Raw genomic sequence first — 26,942 nt, 5'->3', positions numbered from 1 at the left:
TATAACCGCAATTAGTGCAGTGGTTAGAGCGTAAGGCCGGCGTTACACTATAAAAGTTTCGCACGTGTAGATAATACCTCCATGATTGTTCCAAATACGGTGCATCGCTAATTATTGCCAAAACGCTAAAACCGAACAAAGTTGCCAAATATTGTTGAAATTATGGAAAAAATCACAATGGGCCGAAATGAAGTAAATTGCAGAGGATCAAAATTAATTTCACGAAAAAAACATTCACCAAGACAAATGTGAGAGATTATATTATGATAATTACAATTATAAATGGGAATATTAATTTATGAATTGAAAAATAATTTCAATTTTTGACTACAATAAAGAATGAAAATTCATGTAGGCTTCGTGTAAAATACGGGTAAAACCGGGACACTTTTGACAAAAAGTCGGGATGACCAAAAAAACAAAAAATACCAGAACTGCCCCGGGAAATACGGGACGTATGGTCACCCTACTGATGATCCAAAACACTTATATGAGAGAACTATCTCCCGCGTAATGAAACTCAAATAATGAATTCCACAACCATCTCTTTCACACCAGGCACAATACTTTCAATGCAGGTTGATTTATTTTGCAATATTTTCACTTATTTTATACTGAGCAATTGATTATTTTATTCGGAATGGGAAAAGAGTAAAAAGGCTTCACATTAAAATCCTATCTTGCCGACCCCAAAACAGATTGTGACAGTTTTTCATAGGCTGGTGTCAATCTGGAAAGCAGGTGTGCATGGTGTCCCTGCTGCCAGATCGAGGGAACACTAAATTTACCTTTCCAATTAATTTGGCCTATCTGAATTAATATTGCAATGGGGCGTCCGAATACTTGTCTCTGCCTGGGGTAACAAATTATCAAGTTGCAGCACTGGCCATTGTTGTGAAAGCCCTCTCCAAGTGGTATATTTCGAATCATACTCTTGATACCTGTATGGTGATAACATAGGTTTATAAGGTGCATGGCAGAAGACTGACGTGATGTACATGCATGCTAATGCCAAATTTGATATATATATAATGTTCTATCAAAACTGCAAGGCAATCGATAATAGCTGTGGCATGTGGGATCAGCATGAAAAGGATCATTGGTTTGAATCCAGCTTATGACCAAGTTTTTTTTCCTTCTCTTTCATCTCTTTTTCTGTAACAATCTTTGAATTTTCTTCATAGTGGTTTATGTATCATGCTGTCGATCTTTTTCCAGTTGACGCAGTCCAATACAAACCTGCGGAAATGCAGTTTAAATTATGTGTGCAGTTAGTGTGCTGGCTATGTTTACATGTAGGCTGTACGGCTAATAAACATACAAGGTAGACATGCCATACACAAAATAAATCCATGGCATACTTCGTCTTTATAAGATATGATGATCCATATAATGTCCATTCTCTATTATGTTAGCTGCACCGAAAGTAAGCCCCATGCTGCGTATATTCTCAGCCATTTTGAAGGAGATAGAATATTTCAACCTTGGAGCGTATATATATGTTGAAAGACACCGTACATGGACTGCGTTAACAATTAACTAATAGCTCGTGAATGACAAAGGCCAACCAGATGGCCATATGCATATAGAAACGTCCTCTCCACTTGTCAATACAAGATTCATCGAAAGACTGGTTATTTGTAGAGATGAAGATTACAAGGAAGAAAATTCATCAATTTTTAACATATAAATACGCTCCAAGGTTGAAATATTCTATCTGCTTCCATAGCTTAGATGGTAGAGCACTCGTCCGGCAAGCGAGAGACCGAGGTTCAAGTCCCCGTGGGGGCAGTGATGAATTTTGTTCCTTGTAATCTTCATCTCCACAAATAACCAGGCTTTCGATAAATCTTGTATTAACATAGATAAGCAATACAAAATTCACAGGATGTAGAAAAACTTTGTTATAAGTGAAAATTCTTAATAACTGTGTTCATTATAACTGGGTCTAACTGTGCTTCACACACACACAAATATACATATAGACAGAAGGACATTTAATAAAAACACTCGTCTATTTTTTCCTGAATAAACCTAATTTGTGAATTGATTTAAAAGGTTCAAGTGATGGTTACATTCTATTTAATCTTGAAACAAAATTTTATGGGTGGCAACTGGTGTTGTTGGACTTGAGCCAATGTTTTCCAAATGCCACAAATAGAAACAAAGCTGGGGAAAATTTTTATTTGGCTATAATAAGGTAGATCTCCAGCAAATATAATAAAGAACATATACTCAATGTATATATATATTATATTAAAGGGTGGGGGGGGGCTGTTGTCCCCCTTCTAAATGATGGGTCTGAAGTGGCAATGTTTTAGAAATTTGAATACAGTTGAATCTCGTTATAGCGAAAATCTCGTTTTAATGAACACTTTTCTAATCCCTCAAATAAGTATACATAGGAACAATGCAAACAACCTGAAATTCCTTTATAATGAAATTTCTTTATAATGAAGTGATTTCTCTGAAGTGGTGTCTCTTTGAGTTTGTTATAACAGAATTAGATTGTATAAATAGGAAGTGACAAAAGAAAAAGTCAAGTGCTAAATATAATTAATGTAAACTGCTGTGGACACAATTTAGGCAAATTTCCTGAGAATCACCCATGTATGTTCTTTAAATTGAGGTGTGGGAATTACAGAAAATTTCGGAAATTTTATGTCTATGCCTCTCAGGGTTGACAAAAATTAGTGTGACAATTATATTGGTATGTTTTCCCAGAGATCAAAAATCATAAAACCTATTTCAGCTATTACATCTTCAAAAGTAAGTATGTGTGCAGTACAGATACCCAGGGTCGCAACTATATGCTTAGTCACCTGGGCCAAGCGCACATTTTCACGCCCCCTTGTAATGATAGAGAGGTTACAATGAAATTTGCACCTCCTCAGCTCTAGCGCACAGGGCACGAGACCTGCCTGCTGCCCCCCTAGTTGCGGCCCGGAACAGTCCATTGGATATGTCCTACAGCAAAAGCATGATAGTCATATTGTAAAAAAAATGATCATTCTGTTTAAAATACCAAGCATCATGCATAATTTTTTTTTAAAATAAAAATTGTAATTTCCTATGTTCTCTTATGTTTTTTTTCTAGCGTTCAAGTAAATTAATCATTTAACAAAAGGAAAAATATGTCAAAGGTCAATTTTTACATTATTTCTATAATTTGAACACATCATTACTTGTGTAATATTTTAATAGATTATCAAATTACTAATTATATTTTGTTATAGAAAATATGTATGAAAACTGAACATATATATTTTACTAAAAAAAGTTATTTTCTAAATTAACATTTTTAATTGAAATAACTTTTTTTTCTTAATTTTGCTTTAGTTTCACTTTTATTAAAATTTCTAGTTTGTAGATGGTGAGAAGCCACCATTGTGTCCATCCTATCATTGCATCATGATTAACATTGTTGCTGCTTACACATGTTGAGCTAGATCTGAACAAAAACGAAAAATTCCGGCTGACAACCTCAAACGTTTTTTCAGAAGATAGGAGACATTTCACTATGTCTCATCCATATATTTTTCAAACCTTAGAGGACGATTTCTTTGATGATCTTTCAACTTTTTCAGAGTTTTTAAATATTGAAACAGCATCAGTGCAAAGGAAAAGCTGCTCATCAGATAATCATCAACAAGATAAAACAATAGGTAAGTATTAACAGTTTGTACTTTGTTTCATTATGCTATCTAGAAGTCTTTATTTTCATTCATTTTTGTTTGATTATTAATGGATGAATTGTTTCCCCTTTTTATATGTTGTGGTTTTCTAAGGTCTAGATGTTATGTATTTTTTGTCCCCATAATATCATTTGTTCTTAATTTGCGAGTTTTTTGTACCTTTTTTGGATAAGCTCTTTCCTCTTAACAAAATGCAATGTTTGTTCCCATATAACCAGAAAGCATCGGAGGGAAGTCTCGACAGTCACCCCAGTTTCACTGTCAGATAAAAATTCTATGGGAAGAAACCTCATTAAAGTATGCCTTTTCAAACCACTGAAGATATAAAGGATGATAAATTGGTGCATGAATATTAAAAATATGAATATGTGTGTTTTGTGCAGCTGTACTTGCAGACGTTTTTACTATAGGCAGAGGTGCCGATATATCGAAAGCATTCAGGGAGTAGGGAAGGCACATACTGTTACCAAAATATTTATACATCTGTTTTCAAAATTCCGGGTATTTGATGCATTATAATGCGTCAATGTAATCTCTGACTTGTATAAAATTTTTGTAAGTTTCCATAATTCTGTTCTACCAATATTACACTCATCATCGAATCAACCCTGAGATTTTGACGCTTGAGATCCCCTAAGCATGTTTGCTTTAAATATTAAAGCATATTTTGTTGCAGCTTTCATAAGATATGGAATAAAATCTTGTGTGCAGATTCATGTCAGGGCTAGTGGAAAAATGAGTTTCGACGAAGTTCAAAATTTTTTTACCACTGTCATTCTCCCAAACAGATTTATTAAATTGAACGCATGTCCCATGTCTTTCAGAACAATTTATGTCAGTCATATGTAAGGTCACTTTAATGCGAAAATGATTGGAGCCTAATTTATGGATCACCTGAAAATCGATATGAATATACCTATTTCGAGACACAATTATATAATAAACTACGCTGGCTCCATTTTGGCTTATAAATGTATAATTCCCTTGATCATTGTGGGTGAAAGCACCGTTTAAGATAAATAGGTTATATAACATACAAAACTGATTCAAAAGTTTACCTCTGTGATTTGTAACGAAATCTTTGGAATTAAAATTAATAAGATCATCAAAAAATGAGAGATGTTCATCAGCCGACCCTCCAGTGTGAGCGTTAATATCACCCAAAATTATAATATTCTCAAAGCCTAAGCTGCTCAAGAAATCAGTAAAATTTTCAAAATCTTCATTGTACCTTGGGATAGAAGGAAAATAACTACATGCAATCAGTAAATTTTTAAAATCAAATATTCATCAGAAAGAAGGATAAAAACTGGTTACTTTTAAAATATTCACATTAATTATTTTACGAGGGTCATATCCAAAAATCAGGCCACCACTTGTTCTACCCAGATGCACTTTAACAGCCAAACTAGGAATCATTTTAAAATTTTGTAATCGATCGGACAAATGAAATTCCAAGTGTGCTAAGTTTCGACCAACGAAAAAAAAATCAAGATTTCTAAAATCTTCTCACAAAAATCAGGGTATTCACACTTATTATTAAGCTGGCAATAATATAGCGCCATATATTAGTAAAAAATTTTTATTTTATACAAAAATTGCCACGTTTTTAAGACAAATAAATTACACCGGTCGAATGGTCGACGCGTTTCGGCTCTTCAATGGAGAGCCGTCATCAGGACCACGTGGTCAGAACTCACACGAATGAAAAGTGATGTTTACGTCTGGTCGTCCGAAGAGTTCGCCTTTGTATTTGCTGCGTCCGAGTGGTCTTTGGATGCGAATTGGGGAGCCATCTGTTGTAAAGTGTTGAAAGTTTTTTCACGACTGAGGTTAATAAAGCCTGTCCAAGCTGACGAAATAGGTGGTGTGTTTCTTCCATCATTAACGAGGAAATTCTGGCATGTTCTGATGAAGTATCCCTCGAGAAAATTCAATTCCGAATTGTGTGTTGCTTTTTTAAAAACAAATGCTTTGTCAAAATCAAAATGAGGTGAATGTTGCCAGCAGTGTTGGGCAATAGCCGAATTATCCGTCCGTCCCTTCTCAACATGCTTTCGGTGTTCGAGAACTCGAATATTTAGATTTCTTCTAGTTTGGCCAATATATCCATTTTCACAATTCTTGCATGGGATGAAGTACATACCAGATTCTTTGGAGGGTGAGATAGGATCTTTCAGATGGGAAAAGGTGAGTATATTTGTTGGCTGGAATATTGTATGGAAGTCAAATTTCTTGAAGATAGAAGAGATCATGAAACTTGAAGAAACGAATGGAAGAACAACGGTATTAGAAAACTGTTTTGAGTCAGCTGGGAGCAGGTTCGTGGTGCATGTCTGGGTCATTTTTTCTGAGGACCTTGTCGATGATAAAAGGTGAAAAACCCCGATTAGAAGCGATGTCACGAAGGATATTGAGTTCATTCTGGAGGGAGGCTGAATCACTGCAAAGTTTTAGTGCTCGATGAACAAAAGAAGAAAATGCCGAAAGTTTATGATTGGGAGGATGAAAGGATTTTGCATGAGGTGGCATGGAGATAGCGAATGGCTTACGGTACACAGATGTATGAAATTCAGTGTCTGTCTTTTTAATGAGCACGTCGAGAAAAGGCAGTATATTATTTTTTTCCATTTCATAGGTGAATTCAATATGTGGGTCAATAGAATTCATAAAATTGAATAACTCAGTGACATTGACATCAGTCTCATCAACTAAAGTGAATGTGTCATCAACATACCTGATCCAAAGTTTGAAGCGGTGGGTTTCCAAAAGTTTTGTTTCGAAAAAATCCATATATATGTCACAGAGTGATAGGCGAGAGTGGGTTGCCCATGGCAAGACCTTCTGTTTGGCGGTAAAACTTTCCAAACACTGAAAAATAATTGTGCGATACACAAAGTTGGGTGAGTTGACATATTTCTTCGATTAATATTTCTTCACAATTATTTTTCAGTGTTTGGAAAGTTTTACCGCCAAACAGAAGGTCTTGCCATGGGCAACCCACTCTCGCCTATCACTCTGTGACATATATATGGATTTTTTCGAAACAAAACTTTTGGAAACCCACCGCTTCAAACTTTGGATCAGGTATGTTGATGACACATTCACTTTAGTTGATGAGACTGATGTCAATGTCACTGAGTTATTCAATTTTATGAATTCTATTGACCCACATATTGAATTCACCTATGAAATGGAAAAAAATAATATACTGCCTTTTCTCGACGTGCTCATTAAAAAGACAGACACTGAATTTCATACATCTGTGTACCGTAAGCCATTCGCTATCTCCATGCCACCTCATGCAAAATCCTTTCATCCTCCCAATCATAAACTTTCGGCATTTTCTTCTTTTGTTCATCGAGCACTAAAACTTTGCAGTGATTCAGCCTCCCTCCAGAATGAACTCAATATCCTTCGTGACATCGCTTCTAATCGGGGTTTTTCACCTTTTATCATCGACAAGGTCCTCAGAAAAAATGACCCAGACATGCACCACGAACCTGCTCCCAGCTGACTCAAAACAGTTTTCTAATACCGTTGTTCTTCCATTCGTTTCTTCAAGTTTCATGATCTCTTCTATCTTCAAGAAATTTGACTTCCATACAATATTCCAGCCAACAAATATACTCACCTTTTCCCATCTGAAAGATCCTATCTCACCCTCCAAAGAATCTGGTATGTACTTCATCCCATGCAAGAATTGTGAAAATGGATATATTGGCCAAACTAGAAGCAATCTAAATATTCGAGTTCTCGAACACCGAAAGCATGTTGAGAAGGGACGGACGGATAATTCGGCTATTGCCCAACACTGCTGGCAACATTCACCTCATTTTGATTTTGACAAAGCATTTGTTTTTAAAAAAGCAACACACAATTCGGAATTGAATTTTCTCGAGGGATACTTCATCAGAACATGCCAGAATTTCCTCGTTAATGATGGAAGAAACACACCACCTATTTCGTCAGCTTGGACAGGCTTTATTAACCTCAGTCGTGAAAAAACTTTCAACACTTTACAACAGATGGCTCCCCAATTCGCATCCAAAGACCACTCGGACGCAGCAAATACAAAGGCGAACTCTTCGGACGACCAGACGTAAACATCACTTTTCATTCGTGTGAGTTCTGACCACGTGGTCCTGATGACGGCTCTCCATTGAAGAGCCGAAACGCGTCGACCATTCGACCGGTGTAATTTATTTGTCTTAAAAACGTGGCAATTTTTGTATAAATTAAAACCAGGCAAAGTTACTCATTTTTTTGTGATAGTAAAAATTTTGTTACTGAGATCAATGCCACAGGATAAACCATCGTTGATGGGGGAGAGAATATTATTTTCAGAGATCATGCAAACATGATCTCTTTGTAAACAGGGCAACCCCATATTTATAAATTTGAATTTAAAAGTTTTACTGTATTAGTACATTCGGAATTGCAAATCTAAACTTCGTCCTTAATTATAAATTTATCCATTGAATTTCTAGTGCTCGTACCGTTCAAGATAGCCTTTTTTCTCTCAGTGTTCAATATATGTCTTTTTTACCACATATCAAATAAATAGTCCTGACAGACTGAGATATTGTATGACCTCAGGTCTTTCCATTTCTTCAAAATCATGTTGCTGTCACCTGTTGATGGAATTTTGGTGATGATCGGTGATGGTTTTTCTCAGTGGATCTTCCCAATCTGTGTGTTCTGTCAGTGTTGACCCGTGGCAAACCCAGATTTTCACAGATTTCTTTGATTTTTTCCTTTGATGTTTCCCAGGTTTCTGATGATTGATCACAACGCACATTGAAGAATAATAAATTTTTGCTGCGGGATCTATTTTCACGGTCATCAATTTGAGATTTCAACTACGAAATCTCATCAGATTGAGCGGAAATTATAGATGACAAGTCATTAATTTTTGTAGACGAAGTATTGCAAAGAGTATTTAAGTCATTCATTTGAGCTTTGATGTTGTTGACTTTTTTGTTGGAAGGTTCAACTCTATAATGCCCAGATCGCCCGAAGTCGGCCGAGTAGGTTAATGCCCATAACTGCCTGAAGTCGGCCCAGCTAGGGGGTATGGGTATGTTTTGGTGGGCTTTTGTCACCAACGGGAAAAAAGATGAAAGCTCTTGTCAGAGGCGGGAACGGAAAAGACAACTGCAACTCCCTATCAATGGGATTTTAAAAGCTGATGTACTAGAATGTTCCTTGAGAATGGACTAAGGGTACTCAATGCATTTTACAAAGAGATAATACTGTGAGGAAAGGGGTGTTTTCTGTAGACAAATTATCTCCCGAAAATCCATTGAAATGAAAGGGTGAACGTCAATGCAAAGGGTGGCATGAATAGAAACTCATGGAGAAAGGGTGGGGAGAGGGAAAGTGGCCGAAATTTGGATGAGTCCACTTTGAACACAAAAAACTTGGTATTTTCACGACCCTCCCAGGTTATCTATCTGGGCATTAAAGAGTTAAGATTTGCCAAGTTTCCTGACTATTTCAAGGATCTCACAAAGTGTCAGATTAGATTCATCATCTATCGATAGGAAATTATCTAGCGTTGTTTGAGCATTCTGAGATGGTGGAGGTGTCCAGTTGAGTGGCCTAGGGTTTAATTCCATGTCACCCAAACACAGCAACAATAAAAACATGTTTCTTGTGACATATCCTGACGTTGTGTGCGAGAATTGCAGCCAAAATTACAAGTTTTGTCACAGAACCTGAAGCACTGGAACTGAACAACAAAGAACGAGTGATGTCCCTTCAAGTTTGGAGAATCACTGGATGCACAAAAAGGTGAACCCCAGTAATTGCTTGAATAAAAACATGATTGTATGTGAAAAAAACACTAATAAAATAATAATTAAAAGTTTTTAGAAATTAAAATCATGCATTTTTTCGACAGGACACCAGATATAAAAAATGTCTTAGTATTAATCACATCATTTCATAATGGAGAAAAAAAATTAAATCTCTGAATCTCACAGAGTGAAAAATCATGCGACCGATTGCTCTTCAAGTTCAATTTTGAATCCTACATCTACTCATTCTGAGGATCTACTCAGAAAAAAATTTGATCAAAGAGTATTGATTTAAATATTTTTAAATATGATCACTAGATCACTAATGAATATGTTAAATATAAAACCATAATTTGACACCTAATTGGTTTAACTAAGTTAAATCATAAATATTTTAGGAAAAATTTCAACCAAATTCGATCAGTTTAATCGAGTTGATTAACTCAACTAAAATTTTTAACTGTGATTAACAATTGATTGATGTTGATTAATCAGATTAGCCTAAAAAAATAAAAATAGGTAGTCTCATTCAAAAATATGTATTTTTGTAAGAGGATCTTATATGGGGGCACTGCAAAAAGTATATATAGTACACTATCTTTAATCCTAGTATCCTATATAAATTATAAATTAATTTACAGGTGACATTTTCAATCTAAGATTTTTTTTTTTTTAAGATCTGGTAGAGCATGGAACTTTTACAAACTGCTGTGATCATGTAAGTTTGTTTCTCTCACACATTTCTATTCCTACCATACTCTGTCATATTTATTTTTTCACTTTGTAGAAATATTTGTCTAGTTTATGAGCTTACTTGAATTTAATTATGTCCATTCCAAATGGGAACTTCTGATGCTGAAAGGGATTAAAAATGAAATTGTGTTATGAAATTGATGAGTATATGTGTTGAATAAGATCCTTCCCCCCTCGCCTGGACATGCTGAAGATCCAGAAAAATTTGTGTGGGATATGTGGGGTTTTGCAAATTTGATGAGACAGCCGTTGACAAATCATTTATGTGAATACTTCATTTTTTTAACTGATTTAATACGGCATAATATTTACATGCAACCAGCTTGTTGATCATCCTCCACTTTGCGATATTTATTGTTTTTCCTTTGTGTTGTCAGATAAATTACAGTTATCCCCCCCCCTTCCATTTTGATAGTCAAATTGCTCATGAAATCTTAGAGGTGATCTATTTTTATCTTCTCTCAAAGATTTGCCTGGGGGAGGGGGGAGGTGTAGATGCCTGCTGCTGTTTATTTGATCTGGGATTTTGAGGCCTCTTCATGTTCAAGAATAGGTGGTTCTTTTTTCTCTGTTTCTCAAATTATCTATGTATGTACATTTATCTGTTATTATTTTTCCTGTATCAGAGCTTGACAAATCCGATGAGCCAGGTCACAATGGTGACTGAAAAATTGGGATTGGCACATAAAATTTTCTACATGCGGTTACTGAATTAGTCAGGACAACAAGAAATTTTTTGGATGCATAGCAGTGTATCCACCAACATGGAAGAAGATTGCTGTGTCGCACGAAAAAGTTGAAAGGAACATATGTTTTTGAACCAGCTTTTCTCAAGACCAAAAATTTTTTGGCTCTTAAAAATTTTTCCTGGTGCCTATATGTTTTTGTGATTAGTCAAACCCCCTACTGTATACTTATCAGAGAAGGGGGACATCCAAAGCATTTCGCAAATTGTCTGCATTGTTGCACCACAGTCATTTTTTGCACGACCGGGACCTATAATTTATTGCTAATTCCAAACGGCAGTGGTTTTTTTTATAGTTACTGAGGGGTAAATGCAATTATGGGACTCTCTGTGGTACTAATTTTTTTTCTGTGATCACTTTGTTTTACTGTATTGGCCATATACAGGTATATGAGCCGAAGGGCTTGTTTGATACTGTATGACTGAGGATTTCCATACAGGACTTATTCCTCAGTGTAACCATACCTTATCAAGGAAAACCTCCTAGGTTTTTGCTGGGAAATGGGTTTGTTAGAGATCATTTGCTATCCGATAAAATTCCACTTATATAAATTTTAGCATAACTTCACCTTTTCATCATTAGTTTTTTGATTTTTTTATAGCATTCAATACAATGAGACTTGCTTATCAAGCGAAGTAAAAAACAACAGAAACTATTTATTATAAGCATGCTTCATTGACTGACATACTGACTTGAAAAATTGTGCTTTTAAGGAAAACAAAAAATTGTTTAAATGCCCAATACACCCTTTTCAATAATTTGAGCATTCTTTGATAAAATATATAGAGATTAAAGTCATATTTTGAAAAAAATTTAAAAAAAAATTTAACCCTCCTTCAGGCACATTTGATATGACTTAAATAATCATAACTTTTTGTTAGTGCCACTCATGTGCAATATATTAGAATTTCAAATATTATGCAACATCATGATTAGATTTTGCAGCACCATTTTAACATATCACTCTTATGGGGTCGTATGCACAATTAATCACCAATGTCATGTCACCACTAGTAACTAACACAAATTGATCCCTCCTGGGGGAAGACCTGGTGGAGTCGTGGGATTTATGATCAGATGGTTTGATCACATGCCCCAGAAATTCGAGCTCAGGAACACCAAATATGCATTTTGCAAATTAAAAACTAACCCATACTGTTGAAGACGTAAGGAATATTTGTTTTAAATAAATTTTGTGGTGTTCGGCATTTTCAGAAAAGCATAGAATGTCATCAAGATATGCATAGCAGAATGGTAAACCTCGTGAAATTTCATGCATAAACTGCATAAAAGTTTGAGCGGCATTTATAATACTGAAGCCTAATCTTATATACTTGAATAAACCCCAAGGAGCAGTGGTGCAAGAGCTGCACCAAACTGTGCCGAAACGGTTCTCTTGCTACATGGCGCTCCAAGATGCCGAATCCCTGCGCATTTGTGCCAATTCTTGTGTTTGTGGTTCGCGGAGGTACGGTTAATGCACTTAGTGCGTCAAATATCCGGAATTTAGGAGAAAGAAGCATGAAAATTTTGTTCACGGGATGCATTCTTTCCGAGACAAAGAAAAGGATATGGAAGGGGGAAACTTCAATTTTTTCAACTAACTACCATACAATAAATTACTTTTTAAACTTTCCACCCTCTGCTTAAACGTTCACCTACTTAATTGGTTAGAAGCCTTCTTAAAATATCGCAAACAATATGTCCATTTCAAAGACCATAACTCCCCATTGGCCACCGTAAATTCTGGAACCTCACAAGGATCAGTAATCTCCCCAATTGTATTCTTAATATACATTAACGACCTCCCTGAAACCCTCAACTGTACCACGAGACTTTTTGCTGATGATTGTTAAATGCAAACTTAATCTTCTCCCTCTAAATACTCACCGTCTTCTTTCTTGATTAACCATGCTTTTTAAAATTCTCCATGGCCTTTTTAATTTCGATACCACCGGTATTATTTGCAAGCCAACATATCTCTCCAGCAGACTTAATCATCCACTTAAGATAAACCCTATCTCCGCTTCCACCGACTGCTTTAAATTTAGCTTTTTTCCACGTACCATTTCTAACTGGAACTCTCTCCCCTCCACTGTCATTGATTCACCCAAGCCATTTATATTTTCAAAAAATATAAAACTTTTTTCTGTCACCATCAACCGCATTCTCATGTTTAGGCCTCGGCCAACATTATTGCATAAATAAATAAATAAATCTGTAAAAACTCCAGCTAAAATATCCATAGTTTTGTCGTCTAGTCACTATTTGGTCGTGTGGTTATCTTTGACGGTCGCCGATCGTGACAATTTCACATCGCGAAAATCCGGATTTGGCAAACAGGACCGGTCGAGGAATAAAATCTCTACCCATACAGAACTTATTTTTGGTGCTACTGACCACATTTTTTTTGGTCGACAGAGCTTTTTTCACCATTTCAACTTCATTTGCACCCCTCCTAGAGCAGTGCCTAATATGGCTGCAAGGTCCGCCCCTGCGTTGGTGAGGGAGGCCATGCTCTTAGCAATAGTCAAAGGAAGGAGTTTGTACTAGGAGCATGCTCATTTTACATAATTCTGTGAGAGATACCTATTATATATAAATGTCCTACCTTTCCAAAGCATGTTGTCAAACAGAACGAAATGTTTGCACCCTCTCTTTGTTTTTTGCACTTCCTCTCGTGCATTGCTGGGATGGTACATTAATCCCTCATGTCTTGCTAGGATGTTGCTTAACATTGTATCACCAACAGAACTATCAATTATGAGTGATGAATGGGTTGCACTACAATGCAAAGAATTACAAGAAGTGAAATCAGTTCAGAGAACAGAGAGATATTGGGCAGATATATTCAAGCTTTGTAACCTTGAAAGCAGCCCAAAGTTCAAAATGTTTGCCAGTTTTGGTGAAGGCTTTTTTTATCTTTAGCACGTGGTAATGCAGACAGTGAAAGAGAGTTCAGTGTTAACAAAAGTCTGTTTGAACAGAGAGAAATCTATGGATCCTATGCTTTAATGGAATAAGACATGAAATCTTATGTTCAAGGGCATGAAAAATTCGAAAAAAATTGTCATTAAGATGCTGAACTTCTGAAATCGAATCGTGATTCATATAAAAAATATTGTAACAGGGTTCAGGCTGAGAAAACAGCAGGGGGAAAAAAACCATATTTTATTTATTAACATGCTATTATATTGAGAAATTGTTTAAGTAAATAAGGTATTTATTATATTTTTCTTGTTTTTTCCATTTTGCTTTTAAATTTAATCATTTCTTTAAATTCTGTGGTAAGTTAACTTTTTTTCATGGAAACCCTTATTATATTCTGCATGTACTTTTTTTTTGCCATATCAGGATGAATAATATTTTGGTGTTCAAGCAACAGAAATTCTTGCTGCTTAGGTTTTCAGTATGCATAGTGCTTAATTTAAAAAGAGTCTAATAATTTTTATTCATCATTTCAGTAATTCATGTTTTAGTAGTGACAGATAAGATACTTCAGAAGAAATTTAAATGGACTTTAATTTATCAAGGAAATTTATTTAGAATTATTTTTTCCAACCATTTTTGGCAAAACTTTTGGCATTTCACAGAAAAATTACTCCTTATATTACAGATACAGTTAGTTTTTAGTTCTGCTCCAAAAAAAATTTCAAAATTTCTGCTCCAAAATAGATGAGGGGTGCTTGCATCCCTGAAGGAGTAGTGATTGCGGATTTTAGTATATCTGTAACATGAGGGGCCTGCTAGTTGCCAATATGCAATGGGACGTCCCGTGGATTGCCAACGGGGGCTCCGCGGGGAATCATCATCAAATCCTGATTTTGAATTATTGTGTTGAGACATGAATGAATTGTGTAATATGAAATATTTAGTGTTTTGTAACATATTAAATATTTGTGCTATATAATGTAAATGTTTTGCAAAGTGTTACATAAATATAAAAAACGCGTAATAATTTTAACCTTCATGCCGTTGGTGGATCCTAGGACCATCTCACGGTCAATAATATCATGAGCTTATACAATGTGCAGTAGGCCTAAGAGTTGGGGATCTTGGCCAGATCTCCAATTTCTTGTATTTTTTGCCAGATTCTGTTAGGTATTTTTTCTACAATATTATTTTTTCTCTCTTATGAAGATTTGTAAATTGGATACAACAAAACAACAAGTTCAGTACTGCAGCTTCGACCTTGTGATTGGTTCTGTCATGAGGTATTATGGGAACACTCTTGTATAAATAACAGATGCACAGAGAGATGTTCACTTCCGACTAATCCCTGTGTCTTCAAAACAGTTACTTATTCTAAGGCGTCTCACCCTGCTGAAGCATACGCCATGTGATTTCTCAATTGAAACAAAGTACTAATTCTAGAAAGGTGTGTTTCGGCACCTGTCTCATCAGTTGTGGGGATTGATTGGTATCCAGACCGGGCCTCTTGGCCATTCTCGACGTCCGTCGCCTGCTGTCTCCTATGCAGTGCTAGCCTGTGATTCCAACGGACACTTCAGGATGCAAACCCGTATGAACTTCGCTTCGGGGTTTTCTCTGATCGGGGTGTATAAAAGACCAATGCTTAATTCAAGCCATCTTGAAGCCAACAGAATAAATGTTTATTTAATGAAAGACTAATTGTTTTCATTGTTGTCATCCATTCAATGATCACACTGGATTTAATTTAATAATGAACCGGAAATGCAAGGTAATCGTTGCATATCTTCCTCGCCAATGCTAATTTTTTATGGTATGCTTTGAAGATGTTTAGTTTAGAAAAAACAGATTTTTTTACTGTGCAATTCTCTTGGGAAAAGTCTTGAATATGTGGTATTGAAGATTGTGTTGTGGCTTGACCGATCTGAGTACCTGTAACGTTTGCGAATCGGTCAGTCATCTGTTGCGCACATCAATGATTAGGCTTAAGTTGCTAAGACAATCAGCTCCAAGTATTGGTGAAGTGATGTCAGGTACGGAAAATATTCAGGGAAAAAGTTTTCGGAGAAGTAAATCCAGTTTCTTAACCATGGAACCATAAGCAAAAATCTTGCCGTTGTTTGGGGTGAACAAATGGAAACTCGGATGTAGTACTGACAAATTTTTCTCAAGCAGTATGACAGAAACTTCACTGCCAGAGTCAACAAGGAAACAGTCACACGTAACTCTGTCAATCACGAAGAGCCTGCTGGATTTGCTGCCCGGGGTATGATGGAAGGTCATCGTTTTTTTTTCTGGTATTTGCAGGGCTGACCAAATTCATTGTGATAGAAGCAGATATCTTGTGCTCGACTTGAATGAGATGTTGAATGCCTAGCTTGTTGCTGTTGGGAGTTACTACGATATTTCTCTCTTGAGAGTCAATTCACTGTAGCCGTTAGCTCTGCCACTTGTTGCATAAGTGTTTCGATGGCTGATGACAAATTGTTTCGATCTTGAGTTAACTGCATTTGCGATAGCACTATGGCTGGATTCGACACGTAATTTTGAAAAGTGACTTCATCCACTTTGTCGGCTAGCACAGCAAGTTGATCTAATGGCTCACTGGAAACCAATAACACTGCTTGAATATTTTGCGGTAAGCGTTGCATCCACAAGGTGCGCAAGCACTCGTCAGTGACTTTATTGCCGGAGAGTTCTTTCATCTTTCGCAGCAGTTGACTTGGCTTTTGATCACCCAGCTGTAGCTCGTTCAAAAATTCCTTGACTTTTTGATGTTCGGTCACGGCGAATTCCTTTATGAGGCAATCTGACAGGGCTTGATATTGGTTGATTGCTGGAGGAGTTAATATCAGATCCGAGATGAAAGACAAACATTCTCCATCCAAGGCTACATACTTTGCGTTAAAGTTAAGTGATTCCACTTAGTAGAAAAGCACTGTTGCACTGTTGAATCCATAGTTGTACATTGGATTTCCAAAAGGGGGGTAATCTAAGTCTGATCTTCGCAACTTGAGCATTTTCATCTGCCATTGCTCAGATCCAATGAGATAGAGAGAAAAAAGAAGAGAAGGAGGTCACACACCAAGAGAGAAGAAAAGCAGACTACGATGCGTGGGCGAGAATCTGCTTCAGGGAAAAATTTAGTCATAACCACAGACATAATGGAAGCTCGGAAAGAAGAAAATTTTTGAAAATGCATGAGATGAAATATTCAACAAAGATGTACTTTCTTTGATAGTTAATGTTCCTTAACGTCATTGGTCACTACTTCGGAGTCACTGTTTTCAGAATAAACATTTATTACGACGACACATAATAATTATCTGGGCTAATAAAAAAGGAAGACAGACATAGAAATTTTGAACCTCACTCTGTCGTATGTAGTGACTCTCTGCTGTTGTTTTCCAGATGGTCATCTCCAGTAGCTGTGATCATGTGATACTCTTGAGGTCGTGGGTCCTCTGAGTGGGACACCACAGATACCCAAGCCAGGTCATTATTTTTTGGTGTCCCTTATATATAGTTTTTCAGTGGCAGAGGTGTTGGGAGGTCCCATGCCTATAATCTTATTCCCACAAGGACTGGCTGACTGGGCCGTAGTCCTGGGGCCTGGGAAAATTCTCATAAATGTTTGCTTTTTCACGGTATAAATTAACTATCGAAGGGTCCATGATTTCTGACCGGGCTTTCCGCAAAATATCCCAGCCTAGAAACCCTGCTCCAGGAGCCATGCCTATATTGCAAAAAAGCAATCAATTTTGAGGCCCTGGGCATGTATCTATTTGTCCATGCGTGAAACAGGCCCTGCCCAAGCCCAGAGTACACATGGGTTTGATGCCCGGGCGCGGGACTAGAAAAAGCACTTTAGTTCACACCTTAATGATGCGAACTCATAAACTCAGTAATTTGTTTCAATAAAAATCTGATCTAATTGAAACAACTCTTCTTTTATTTCAATAAAAACCCAGGGTTCCTGGGCTAGAGGACAACCTCCTATATAACTTATACACTGAAGAGCCAAAAAAACTGGTACAGGCATGCATATGCAAATAAAGAGATATGGAACCAATCAGAGTACGGCGCTGCGGTCGGCAACGCCTATATAACACAACAAGTGTCTGGCCTAGTTGTTAGATTGGTTACTGCTGCTACAATGGCAGGTTATCAAGATTTAAGTGAGTTTGAACGTAGTGTTATAGTCGGCGCACGAGAGATGGGACATAGCATCTCCGAGGTAGCGATGAAATTTGGATTTTCACGTACGACCATATCACGAGTGTACCGTGAATATCTGCAAAAAATTAAATCTACGACATCACTGCGGCCGGAAAAAGATCATGCAAGAACAGGACCAACGACGACTGACGAGAATAATTAACCTGGCAGACGTGCAACCCTTCCGCAAATTGCTGCAGATTTCAATGCCGGGCCATCAACAAGTGTCAGCGTGCGAACCATTCAATGAAACATCGTCGATATGAGCTTTTGGAGCCGAAGGCCCACTCGTGTACCCTTGATGACTGCACGACACAAAGCTTTACGCCTCGCCTGGGCCCGACAACACCGACATTGGACTGTTGAGGACTGGAAACACGTTGCCTGGTCTGATGAGTCTCGGTTCCAATTGCTTCGAGCTGATGGACGTGTATGGGTATGGAGACAACCTCATAAATCCATGGACCCTACATGTCAACAGGGGACTGTTCAAGCTGGTGGAGGCTCTGTGATGGTATGGGGCATGTGCAGTTGAGCGTGATATGGGACCCCTGATACGTCTAGATACGACTCTGACAGGTGACAGGTACGTAAGCATCCTGTCTGATCACCTGCACCCATTCATGTCCATTGTGCTTTCCGACGGACTTGGACAATTTCAGCAGGACAATGCGACACCCCACACATCCAGAATCTGACTTTGGACACTTCCGCTGGCCACCAAAATCCCCAGACATGAACATTATTGAACATATCTGGGATGCCTTGCAACGTGCTGTTCAGAAGAGATCTCCACCCCCTCTCACTCCTACGGATTTATGGACAGCCCTGCAGAATTCATGGTGTCAATTACCTCCAGCACTACTTCAGACATTAGTCGAGTCCATGCCACGTTGTGTTGCAGCACTTCTGCGGGCTCGCTGGGGCCCTACATGATATTAGGCAGGTGTACCAGTTTTTTTGGCTCTTCAGTTTATAAGAGATCGTGGCTGGAGCCCATGTAAGTACCACTATTTGTGGGGGGGGGGGGCATGATTATAAAGTATATAGTGGTTCTTAACCTTCAAATGCCCAGGGCACACTCAATTTTTATCTTCGGGCGATGGCTTCGAATTTATTACCAGGTGTTTTTTTAATGAAACATAATACGTAGTGAATTGAATAATCTCGAGTGGCTCACCTGGCTTTTGCATCGAGGTGCCAAGGATACTGGAGAATAGACACTGGAATCTAGGAGCTGAGGCAACACCTTCTAAACGAGAAAGCCTCACTCTGAGATTCGTGACATCATCAAGATCCATCCTACGAAACCCATCTTCCCTGTAAGATCGTTTTTCAGCAGCACCACACACTAACGCTGATGTGTTATACATTTATACAAGTACAAATACAACGCCACAACAGGCAAAATGCCCAATGAGGTGGCTGAGAAAAAGCTGCCCATAAAAATATGGTTGTCATATATTTCAAAAATACAGCAACCCAATTAAAAATGCAATTAACACAAATTATAAACAATATATACACATGATAAAATATTATACAATGCCCATAAAGACTACTTATGGTTGTCTTATTCTAAGTATTTATAGCTTCTCAATTTACCCCAACATGTTTACCATTGTATATTTTTCTTAATGTTATAGAAAAAGAGGCTGAATTAGTAAAGAATTGAGCACTCGAATAGACAAGTTTATTAAGGAAACAGTTATTTTCCATATATTATGTAGAGGTGAACTCAGAAAGAAAAGTCATCACGTCTCAGCCGGGACTCGAACCCAGGCCCTCTTGCATACCGAGCAAGCATGCAGACATGATGACTTTTTTTTCTGAGTTCACCTCAGCATAATATCCGGAGAATAACTGTTTCCTTGATATCCGGGCTGAGAAAAAAAGCCATCTATATCTCTCTAAACCATCCCACCCGGGGGCCATTTCCTGCAGTCAAAAGAGGCTATTAATGCCTCTACTTCAGCGCCTCACGCCACAGTGCGTGAAATAAGGAAGGCAGGGTCACGTGTCTCCAGTGGTGTAGATAGTAGTGTGCAATTAGGTTTAGCACAGTTATGTGACTTGGGCCACTCTTAGTATCGTATCTTGTGAGTCTATCTCAACAAAAACTCAAACAGATTGAAAGGTAGAAATGAGGTATTTAATTAGGTTTCTCTTTAACCTCTTGCTGTTGAAAAACAAAATTACATTCTTTAATTTTTTTATATAAAACTTCACATAGGTATCACATTATTAACATCCCTTTTTTTTTTTAATTATGAGAGCTCAGTATTACACGGGCAGGTGCACCTAATTAAAAACAACACAATTAAATTCTTGATGGTTAATTAATTGTTAATCAATTCATTATTAATTCTTGGAAGGGGTGAGATTTCCAACCAAAAGGAACATCAAAGAATTACTACTTATCTAGATACCGTCACCCTTATTTCTTGACTGTTGACCCCAAAGTTACTTCGAGACACACACAACACTGCGATGGATGAAACGGAGGGTTGGGCGATCATTCTTGGTAGCCTTTCGATGGAGTATGCGATGGATGAAACGGAGGGTTGCGCGATCATTCCTGGTAGTAGTGCTATGGATTAGTAGATGGCGTACGCGATGGCTCAGTTGTCCTCCTTGGACGTCTCTCGATGGCGAACAAGGTTGTTCGGTATCATTATGTGATCTTTACGTCTTGCTTGTTTTGGGGAAAGGTCTAATTCGTTTTTTCTAATTTTTTTTTTTGATTTTATATTATCACGGCAATATTACGACGGACCGCCATGGATTACTCAAGGCCCGCCCGGCACAGCCACCAGAATCTCTTGCCCCGTTCGTGCTTCGCTACAACTGCCAGGAAAAACCGGTACTCATAGAGTATCCTCCCTCGATTCCACGTGATCGGAGATATCCTATTGGTCGAGGTCCCCTGTACACGAACTCTTCTCTAGGCATTCCCTGTACAAGATCACGTACTTGGTTTGGGAGCGTCAGCTTGATGATGATGACTGGTACTTTTTCTGCCGATGAAGTTTTCATGAATGAACATGTATATATATATATATAAAAATAATAACTTTTTTTTGTTTCGATTATTTTTCTATCTAATTTCAGCGAATAATTTCGACATTTTAACTCTTTAACACAAATATTTTTCCTATTTTCATTCATTTAGAACACATAAAAAATCGTCATATACAGTCAAACCTCGTTAATGAGTCATTCTTGGGAGAGCAAAAATAGGACTTTGTAAGCGAGTGACTCGTTAAACGGAGTAAGCCATAGCTGTGCCAATTCCTGCCTGAGGATAATTAGTACTTCAAAAAAGTGACTCAGTAAGCGGAGTGACATGTTAACCGGATGACGCACTAATGAGGTTTTACTGTATATACGTTTCAATTTTGAGGAATATTCAAAAAAAACAAATTTTAATCTGTTGTGAGCTGCCCCGCGGTACTGCACAAACACTCCCCCCTATAAAGGAAAAAAAATTGAGACAATTTTTTTTTTTTTTGTTCAATACTCCGATCAAAGACACCCTGGGGGTGAACTATCTCTGCGGTCCTTAGCCGAAAAAAAGTAGTTAAGCGCCGATTTGTCCTAAGCTGGCCAGTAGTTCGACTTTTCGGTACTATCTGTAAGCTAAGGACTTTACTACTTTTTTTAGTAGTTACTTAGGACCGCTGCTAAGGACTGCCTAGCGCCAGTCCTAAAGCAGCAAGAAAAGTAGTTCACGGCTGCCATCTTGGAAAAGAGGAAATTTCGCCTCTGGCAGCGAGCTCTCTCTGTGATAAGCGATGAAATATGCTGTCTTTTTTTTCGAATTAAAAATTTTTTTACGATAATAATGACAGGTAAAACTTGGATTATATCTTCGGTGTCATCAAAGTTGAAGTGATTAATCGTTATATCCTCAAAAACCTGCTGTAGTATACGTGTATATTGACATCGGCGATCGAAGCCACGACGAAGTGCTAGCATGTTCATTACTGAGGTAAGAATTATTTTATTGCTGTCGAACTATATAAGAAGAGTGTTTAGAAATATTATTAATATTTTTTTGCTCTGTAAATGCGTTATTTAAAAATATAAATGGACATAATGCCACGCAATCAGTAGGGCAGTGGATCCCACTTGGTAATGCTGGAAAAATATCAAATAGCCCATGTATATTTTGGGTTGTATTGAAAATATTTATATGGTGAATGAAACATGAATCTTCAATTACGATAATATCAAATTGAAATTTTACATTCTATGTTTTTTGCTACATTAATTTTTTTAAATGGAAAATTATGTCTAAATAAATTGAGCACATGCGTAAATAAATAATTACAAATACAATTCATTGATAATAAATTATAGCTCCTAAATGACAAAAATTTTAATTAATTTTTTTGTGATGAGTAATGGTGAAATTAAAATAAAGCTAAAAATTGGCAGTAATGTTAAATATTAAATTTTGTAAAACTCATGCACTGAATTTAGTGTAAAGGATTAAAATATAGATTTGATATTTTGAACTGTTCAAATGAACAATATTGTAATACTTAGTGAAAGTTAAATTTTCAGAAAAAATCATGTGCCACTTCTTGAAAAATTGCACTCTGTAACTCACTCTGAGATGAAGAATATTTAATAAGGAATCATTATATTGTTTTGTTGATATAAAAAATGAAATTCATACAATGGGACTAAAAAACAAAGTTTTAATTTCAGGCAAAGTTTTTAGTATTGAGGTATATACATTATAATGAGAGAAAGCAGATTAGTGTTTGAAACATATTACTACTTCAGTATTTGGGTTATGGCCTTGCTGTGTGTGTTCAAATTAAATTTTTTGCCAAAAATTGTTTTTGATTTTGTGTGTATGAGTAACGACAGAAAAAAAATTTCCATGTCGAATACTTAAGAACTTTAAAATATAACATTTTGAGATGTTATGGAACTGAAACTTTTAACATTTAAACTTTAAACAAGCATTTATTTTTTAACGATGTTGTTAGTAAACAGCTGATATATATATATATATTGTATATACATTTGTGAGACTTTTCTAACTCTTGAAAGATTTTGTTTCCCAGGAACTTGGCTGTAGGTAGCTACAAAGTTATGTGAAGGTTTTCATGGTTACCAAGCAATTCTACCATAGAGCAAACAAAGGTAATTTTAATTCTTTGTATTTGACTTTGAGCAACAGTTTCCATAATTATTTTCATGTAAAATAAAATATTTCCATGAATAATTTAATGACATAAATTTTAACAATCATCATTTTCACTGATTTCATTTGTATCAACAACCCTAGTGGAACAAATACAGTCGAACCCCGATTTAATGCCACCATCCCACCCAAAGAATTTTGGCGTTATATCAGATCGCAGACATAATAGCGTTTCGGAGAGGCTGTATTACATAAATTCACATGTTTATTAAGAAATGTATTTCAGTGTCTCATTTATGTTACATGATGAATAAAATAACCTATTTTATACACATTCAATTTTAAGTTCAGATTCATAAAAATTGTAAACTGTAAAATCACTTGAATATTTCTCAATATAAAACTTAACAGAAACATACTTCCCTCTGAAATTATTGTAATTTCAGCAACACATTTTATATGTGCAAAAACAAAATAAGCAAGGGGAGGGAGAAGGTGGCATTGTTTTTAGTCCATACCATATAGGTTTTTCTCGAGAAATATCTTGCTATGAGTAATTTTCTTTATAATCATAATTTTTTCAGATACTATTGAAAGAACAACTCTTTTTGACATAATTGAATTGAGCAAATTAAGATAGATTTCTTAATGGCTACCTGTACCACTCAAAATTTGACGAGTGCAAGTAAAAACATGTATACTGTTGAAAAACTTGTCTTGGCTATATAAATGAGAGGGAGGACATTAAAAAAAACCTTTAGAAGCTTTGCTAACTGAAAAGCAATATTAATTCTTTGAAAACGTTATTATCATATTTACTGATTAGCAAATTTTGTGAATGGAAATATTAAAACAATTATTATAATTGACGACAAATAATATCATACTTTTTAACTAGTGAGACCATACAACACTGCAAAATTTCTATGTTAATTCAAATAGGGTTCCCCGATCCACAAGAGGTTGCTAAGGATGTGTTTTAGAGCGAAGCTGAAAGTAAAGTGAAAATATGAAGTAAGCTGCGTGCCAATGGGTTTTTTCACTTCATCTGTCTGACCAAAATTTTAGGGTAGAAACATGGCTCGAAAAATTTAAAAACATTTTAGGTGCCGGCCAAATTTCTTGGCAGCCAAGCATATTTTTAGGAGAAATAATCCAAAGTAAAAACAAATTTTATTCAACTTTTTCAGCACTTGGTGATGATCTTCACATATTGGAAGATGCAGACATAAATTCCAAATATTTTGTGATCTGCATAGAAAATTTTAGGTGTCAGTATGATTTTCCTTTTTGCAATGTTGGCTCCTAAGATTTGTGAAGCTCTAGGTAAATACATCTAGACATGAACAAGTGCATTTGTGTGCAATGCCAGGCCTCCCTTGTAAAACACAGTTGATGCATTTTGGATCCTACTGTGATAAAATGGTGGCGAGTCGACAAAGTGCTATTGTGCACAAATTATCTCTACTTATGCAACTAAAGACTTATAATTTGAAATCAAATATACAGTACATTTCAAGATTGATAAGCATAATAAAGGTGTTTTTTTCTTCCTCTTTCTAATTTCAGGTAAATCAACATTTGAAGATGCAAATGAAAATTAATGAATCTCAAAAAATTATATTCTTGAAAGGTGCGATTTCTAAGAAAAGTACAACAAATAAATTGTGATTATGATAACTTTCTATGAACATATGTTTGAAATAAAATGTTTTTGTATGACAAATCATATGTGCAAGTTGTTATTCAATTCATGTTTCTATTAATCAACTTCAATCAATCATTCATCTTCTAATCAACTGAAATGAAATATATGATCAAATGAAAGTTATCAGGTGAAGTTATTTGTTGGAAGCTAAATATGAAACAGATAAATTGATGAAAGATCTTTAATATAGAAGTATATATATTTTAAATATTGAAGTATTCACTTCCATTAACAGGTAAGTGCTCATTCATAGAAAATCATGTTCTGATAATATTTTTTAATACTGAGGAGAAACCCATAGTTTAAAATACAGAGCTACAATACGCAGCAAGGCAGCTAATTCTTTTAATTATAAATTATCAATAATTTATTATTTTAGTTGCTCCAGAAAGAATTTGCAATTCGTTGTTTCAATGAATTTAAAAGGAATAAAAATGGATAATAAAAAATCATTTAACAAATTGGTCTTTAAAAAAAAGTAGCACTCAATATTAAAAACAGTATTCAGCTGGGGCCTCAAGTACGGCTACCGAGGTGAATAGGGGGGCCCAAAAATCTATAATTATTTTGCATAATAACCCTTTCAAGAAGGCCCCCCCCCCCAAAAAAAAAAGGGAAAGTCTGCCCCGAAAAGGCACATTACGGCCATAGGCTCAACTAGTGCCGGTAACCTTAATTTAAAATCTTACATTTTGTTGTAAGAATTTTTTTTTTTCAAATTTTGATTTCATCAGTATGCGACCCACTTATATGCAGCTGGGGTCCCATATACTCACTTTTTCAAGCATCCAAAAGTGAGGTCCATGAGCTCGGACAAGAAAAATACTTTGACTATTATTATATACTGAATCTTATTCTAAAAAAAAGTCCCAAGATGAAAAATGCAACGTCCTCATACGGTTACAAAATAATTAAACTAGCCAGCGATATTAGAGTAAAAAAAATTGCAAAACACGGGTGACAAAAAAATGTATGGCGAGTCCTACGGAAAAAAAAGTTTGTTTACAACATGTTTGTTTGTAAACATGAAATCGCTGCCACAACCCACTGCGGAAAAACGATTGTTAAATAATTAGTAGTAGTTGTAGGCTTCAAACGGCATCCCGATTGGTTAGAGATCTGTTACTCTCGAAACCAAAAATTTTCTCCCCCTCTAACTACTGTTTCACGTCACGTGACCTTAAGGACTGGTAGTACATAGTACCTCTTAACTACTAGTAGTTGAAGCGGTCCTTAGCTTCAGTCCTCCGACCAGTAGTTCATTAGGACTAGTAGTTACTAAGGACTGCAGAGATAGTTCACCCCCAGGATTTCTACGTACCACTCGGCCTAAGCCTTACCTATGGAACGTGCCGATGGTCCCCCTGCGTAAAAGTCTGTAGTCGCCGTTACGTAAATCTGTTGTTTACACTAATATTGTTACTATTCATCGGCAGCAGTGATCGTATGGCGACGATCAAGGCCGATCGTGATGTCCGCCTACGATCGCATGCAAATGAGGTGACCTTGAAGCCGATTGGCTTGATTAGACACGTGCGGTCGGAAGTTTTTCCTTCAAATACCGGCCGTACGTTGTAACAGATCTGATTCCGCGTTCATCTTTTGTTTGTTCTATTCAACTGAAGCCCTCTAGTAGGACGGTTCACCGTCTTGCTACCGTATCCATTGGCCTTAAGCTGATTAGTTAAAATGCAATAATTTACAGTGTTTGAATCCGTTTTCCGGCAAGTCCGGAATCGAAAATATTAAATAATCTTCACAGTCAAAGTTCTTCATTGCTGATCAAGGTGGTCCGGCCCTCAACCGAGATGCCCCCCCCGGAGCTGATCAAGGTGGTCCGGCCCTCAACCGAAAGGCTCCCTGGAGCTGATCAAGGTGTTCCGGCTCTCAACCGGAGCGGTCCGAAGCTTACAGGAATTCCTCTCTTGA

The 26,942-nt window shown here is 36.6% G+C and overlaps 1 long non-coding RNA gene across 2 annotated transcripts; it reads left to right on the top strand.

The window, feature by feature from the left end:
* The first annotated feature begins 489 nt into the window (after window positions 1-489).
* Window positions 490-26,340, top strand: LOC149083315 (uncharacterized). 2 transcript variants are annotated; one of them, XR_016193248.1, is made up of 6 exons: window positions 490-578; window positions 3,364-3,665; window positions 10,174-10,214; window positions 15,136-22,135; window positions 23,226-23,304; window positions 24,875-26,340. It is a non-coding gene; the product is annotated as an uncharacterized LOC149083315 (long non-coding RNA). The 2 variants fall into 2 exon arrangements; XR_016193247.1 differs by having other exon boundaries at window positions 23,226-26,340.
* Window positions 26,341-26,942: the final 602 nt, after the last annotated feature.

This window comes from Pholcus phalangioides, unplaced genomic scaffold, assembly GCF_987345545.1.
Source record: "Pholcus phalangioides strain wild (caught in Gottingen) unplaced genomic scaffold, Ppha-v1.0 ptg000009l_1, whole genome shotgun sequence".
In the NCBI taxonomy this organism is placed as follows: Eukaryota; Metazoa; Arthropoda; class Arachnida; order Araneae; family Pholcidae; genus Pholcus; species Pholcus phalangioides.
This window is presented reverse-complemented; position numbering and strand designations above follow the sequence as displayed.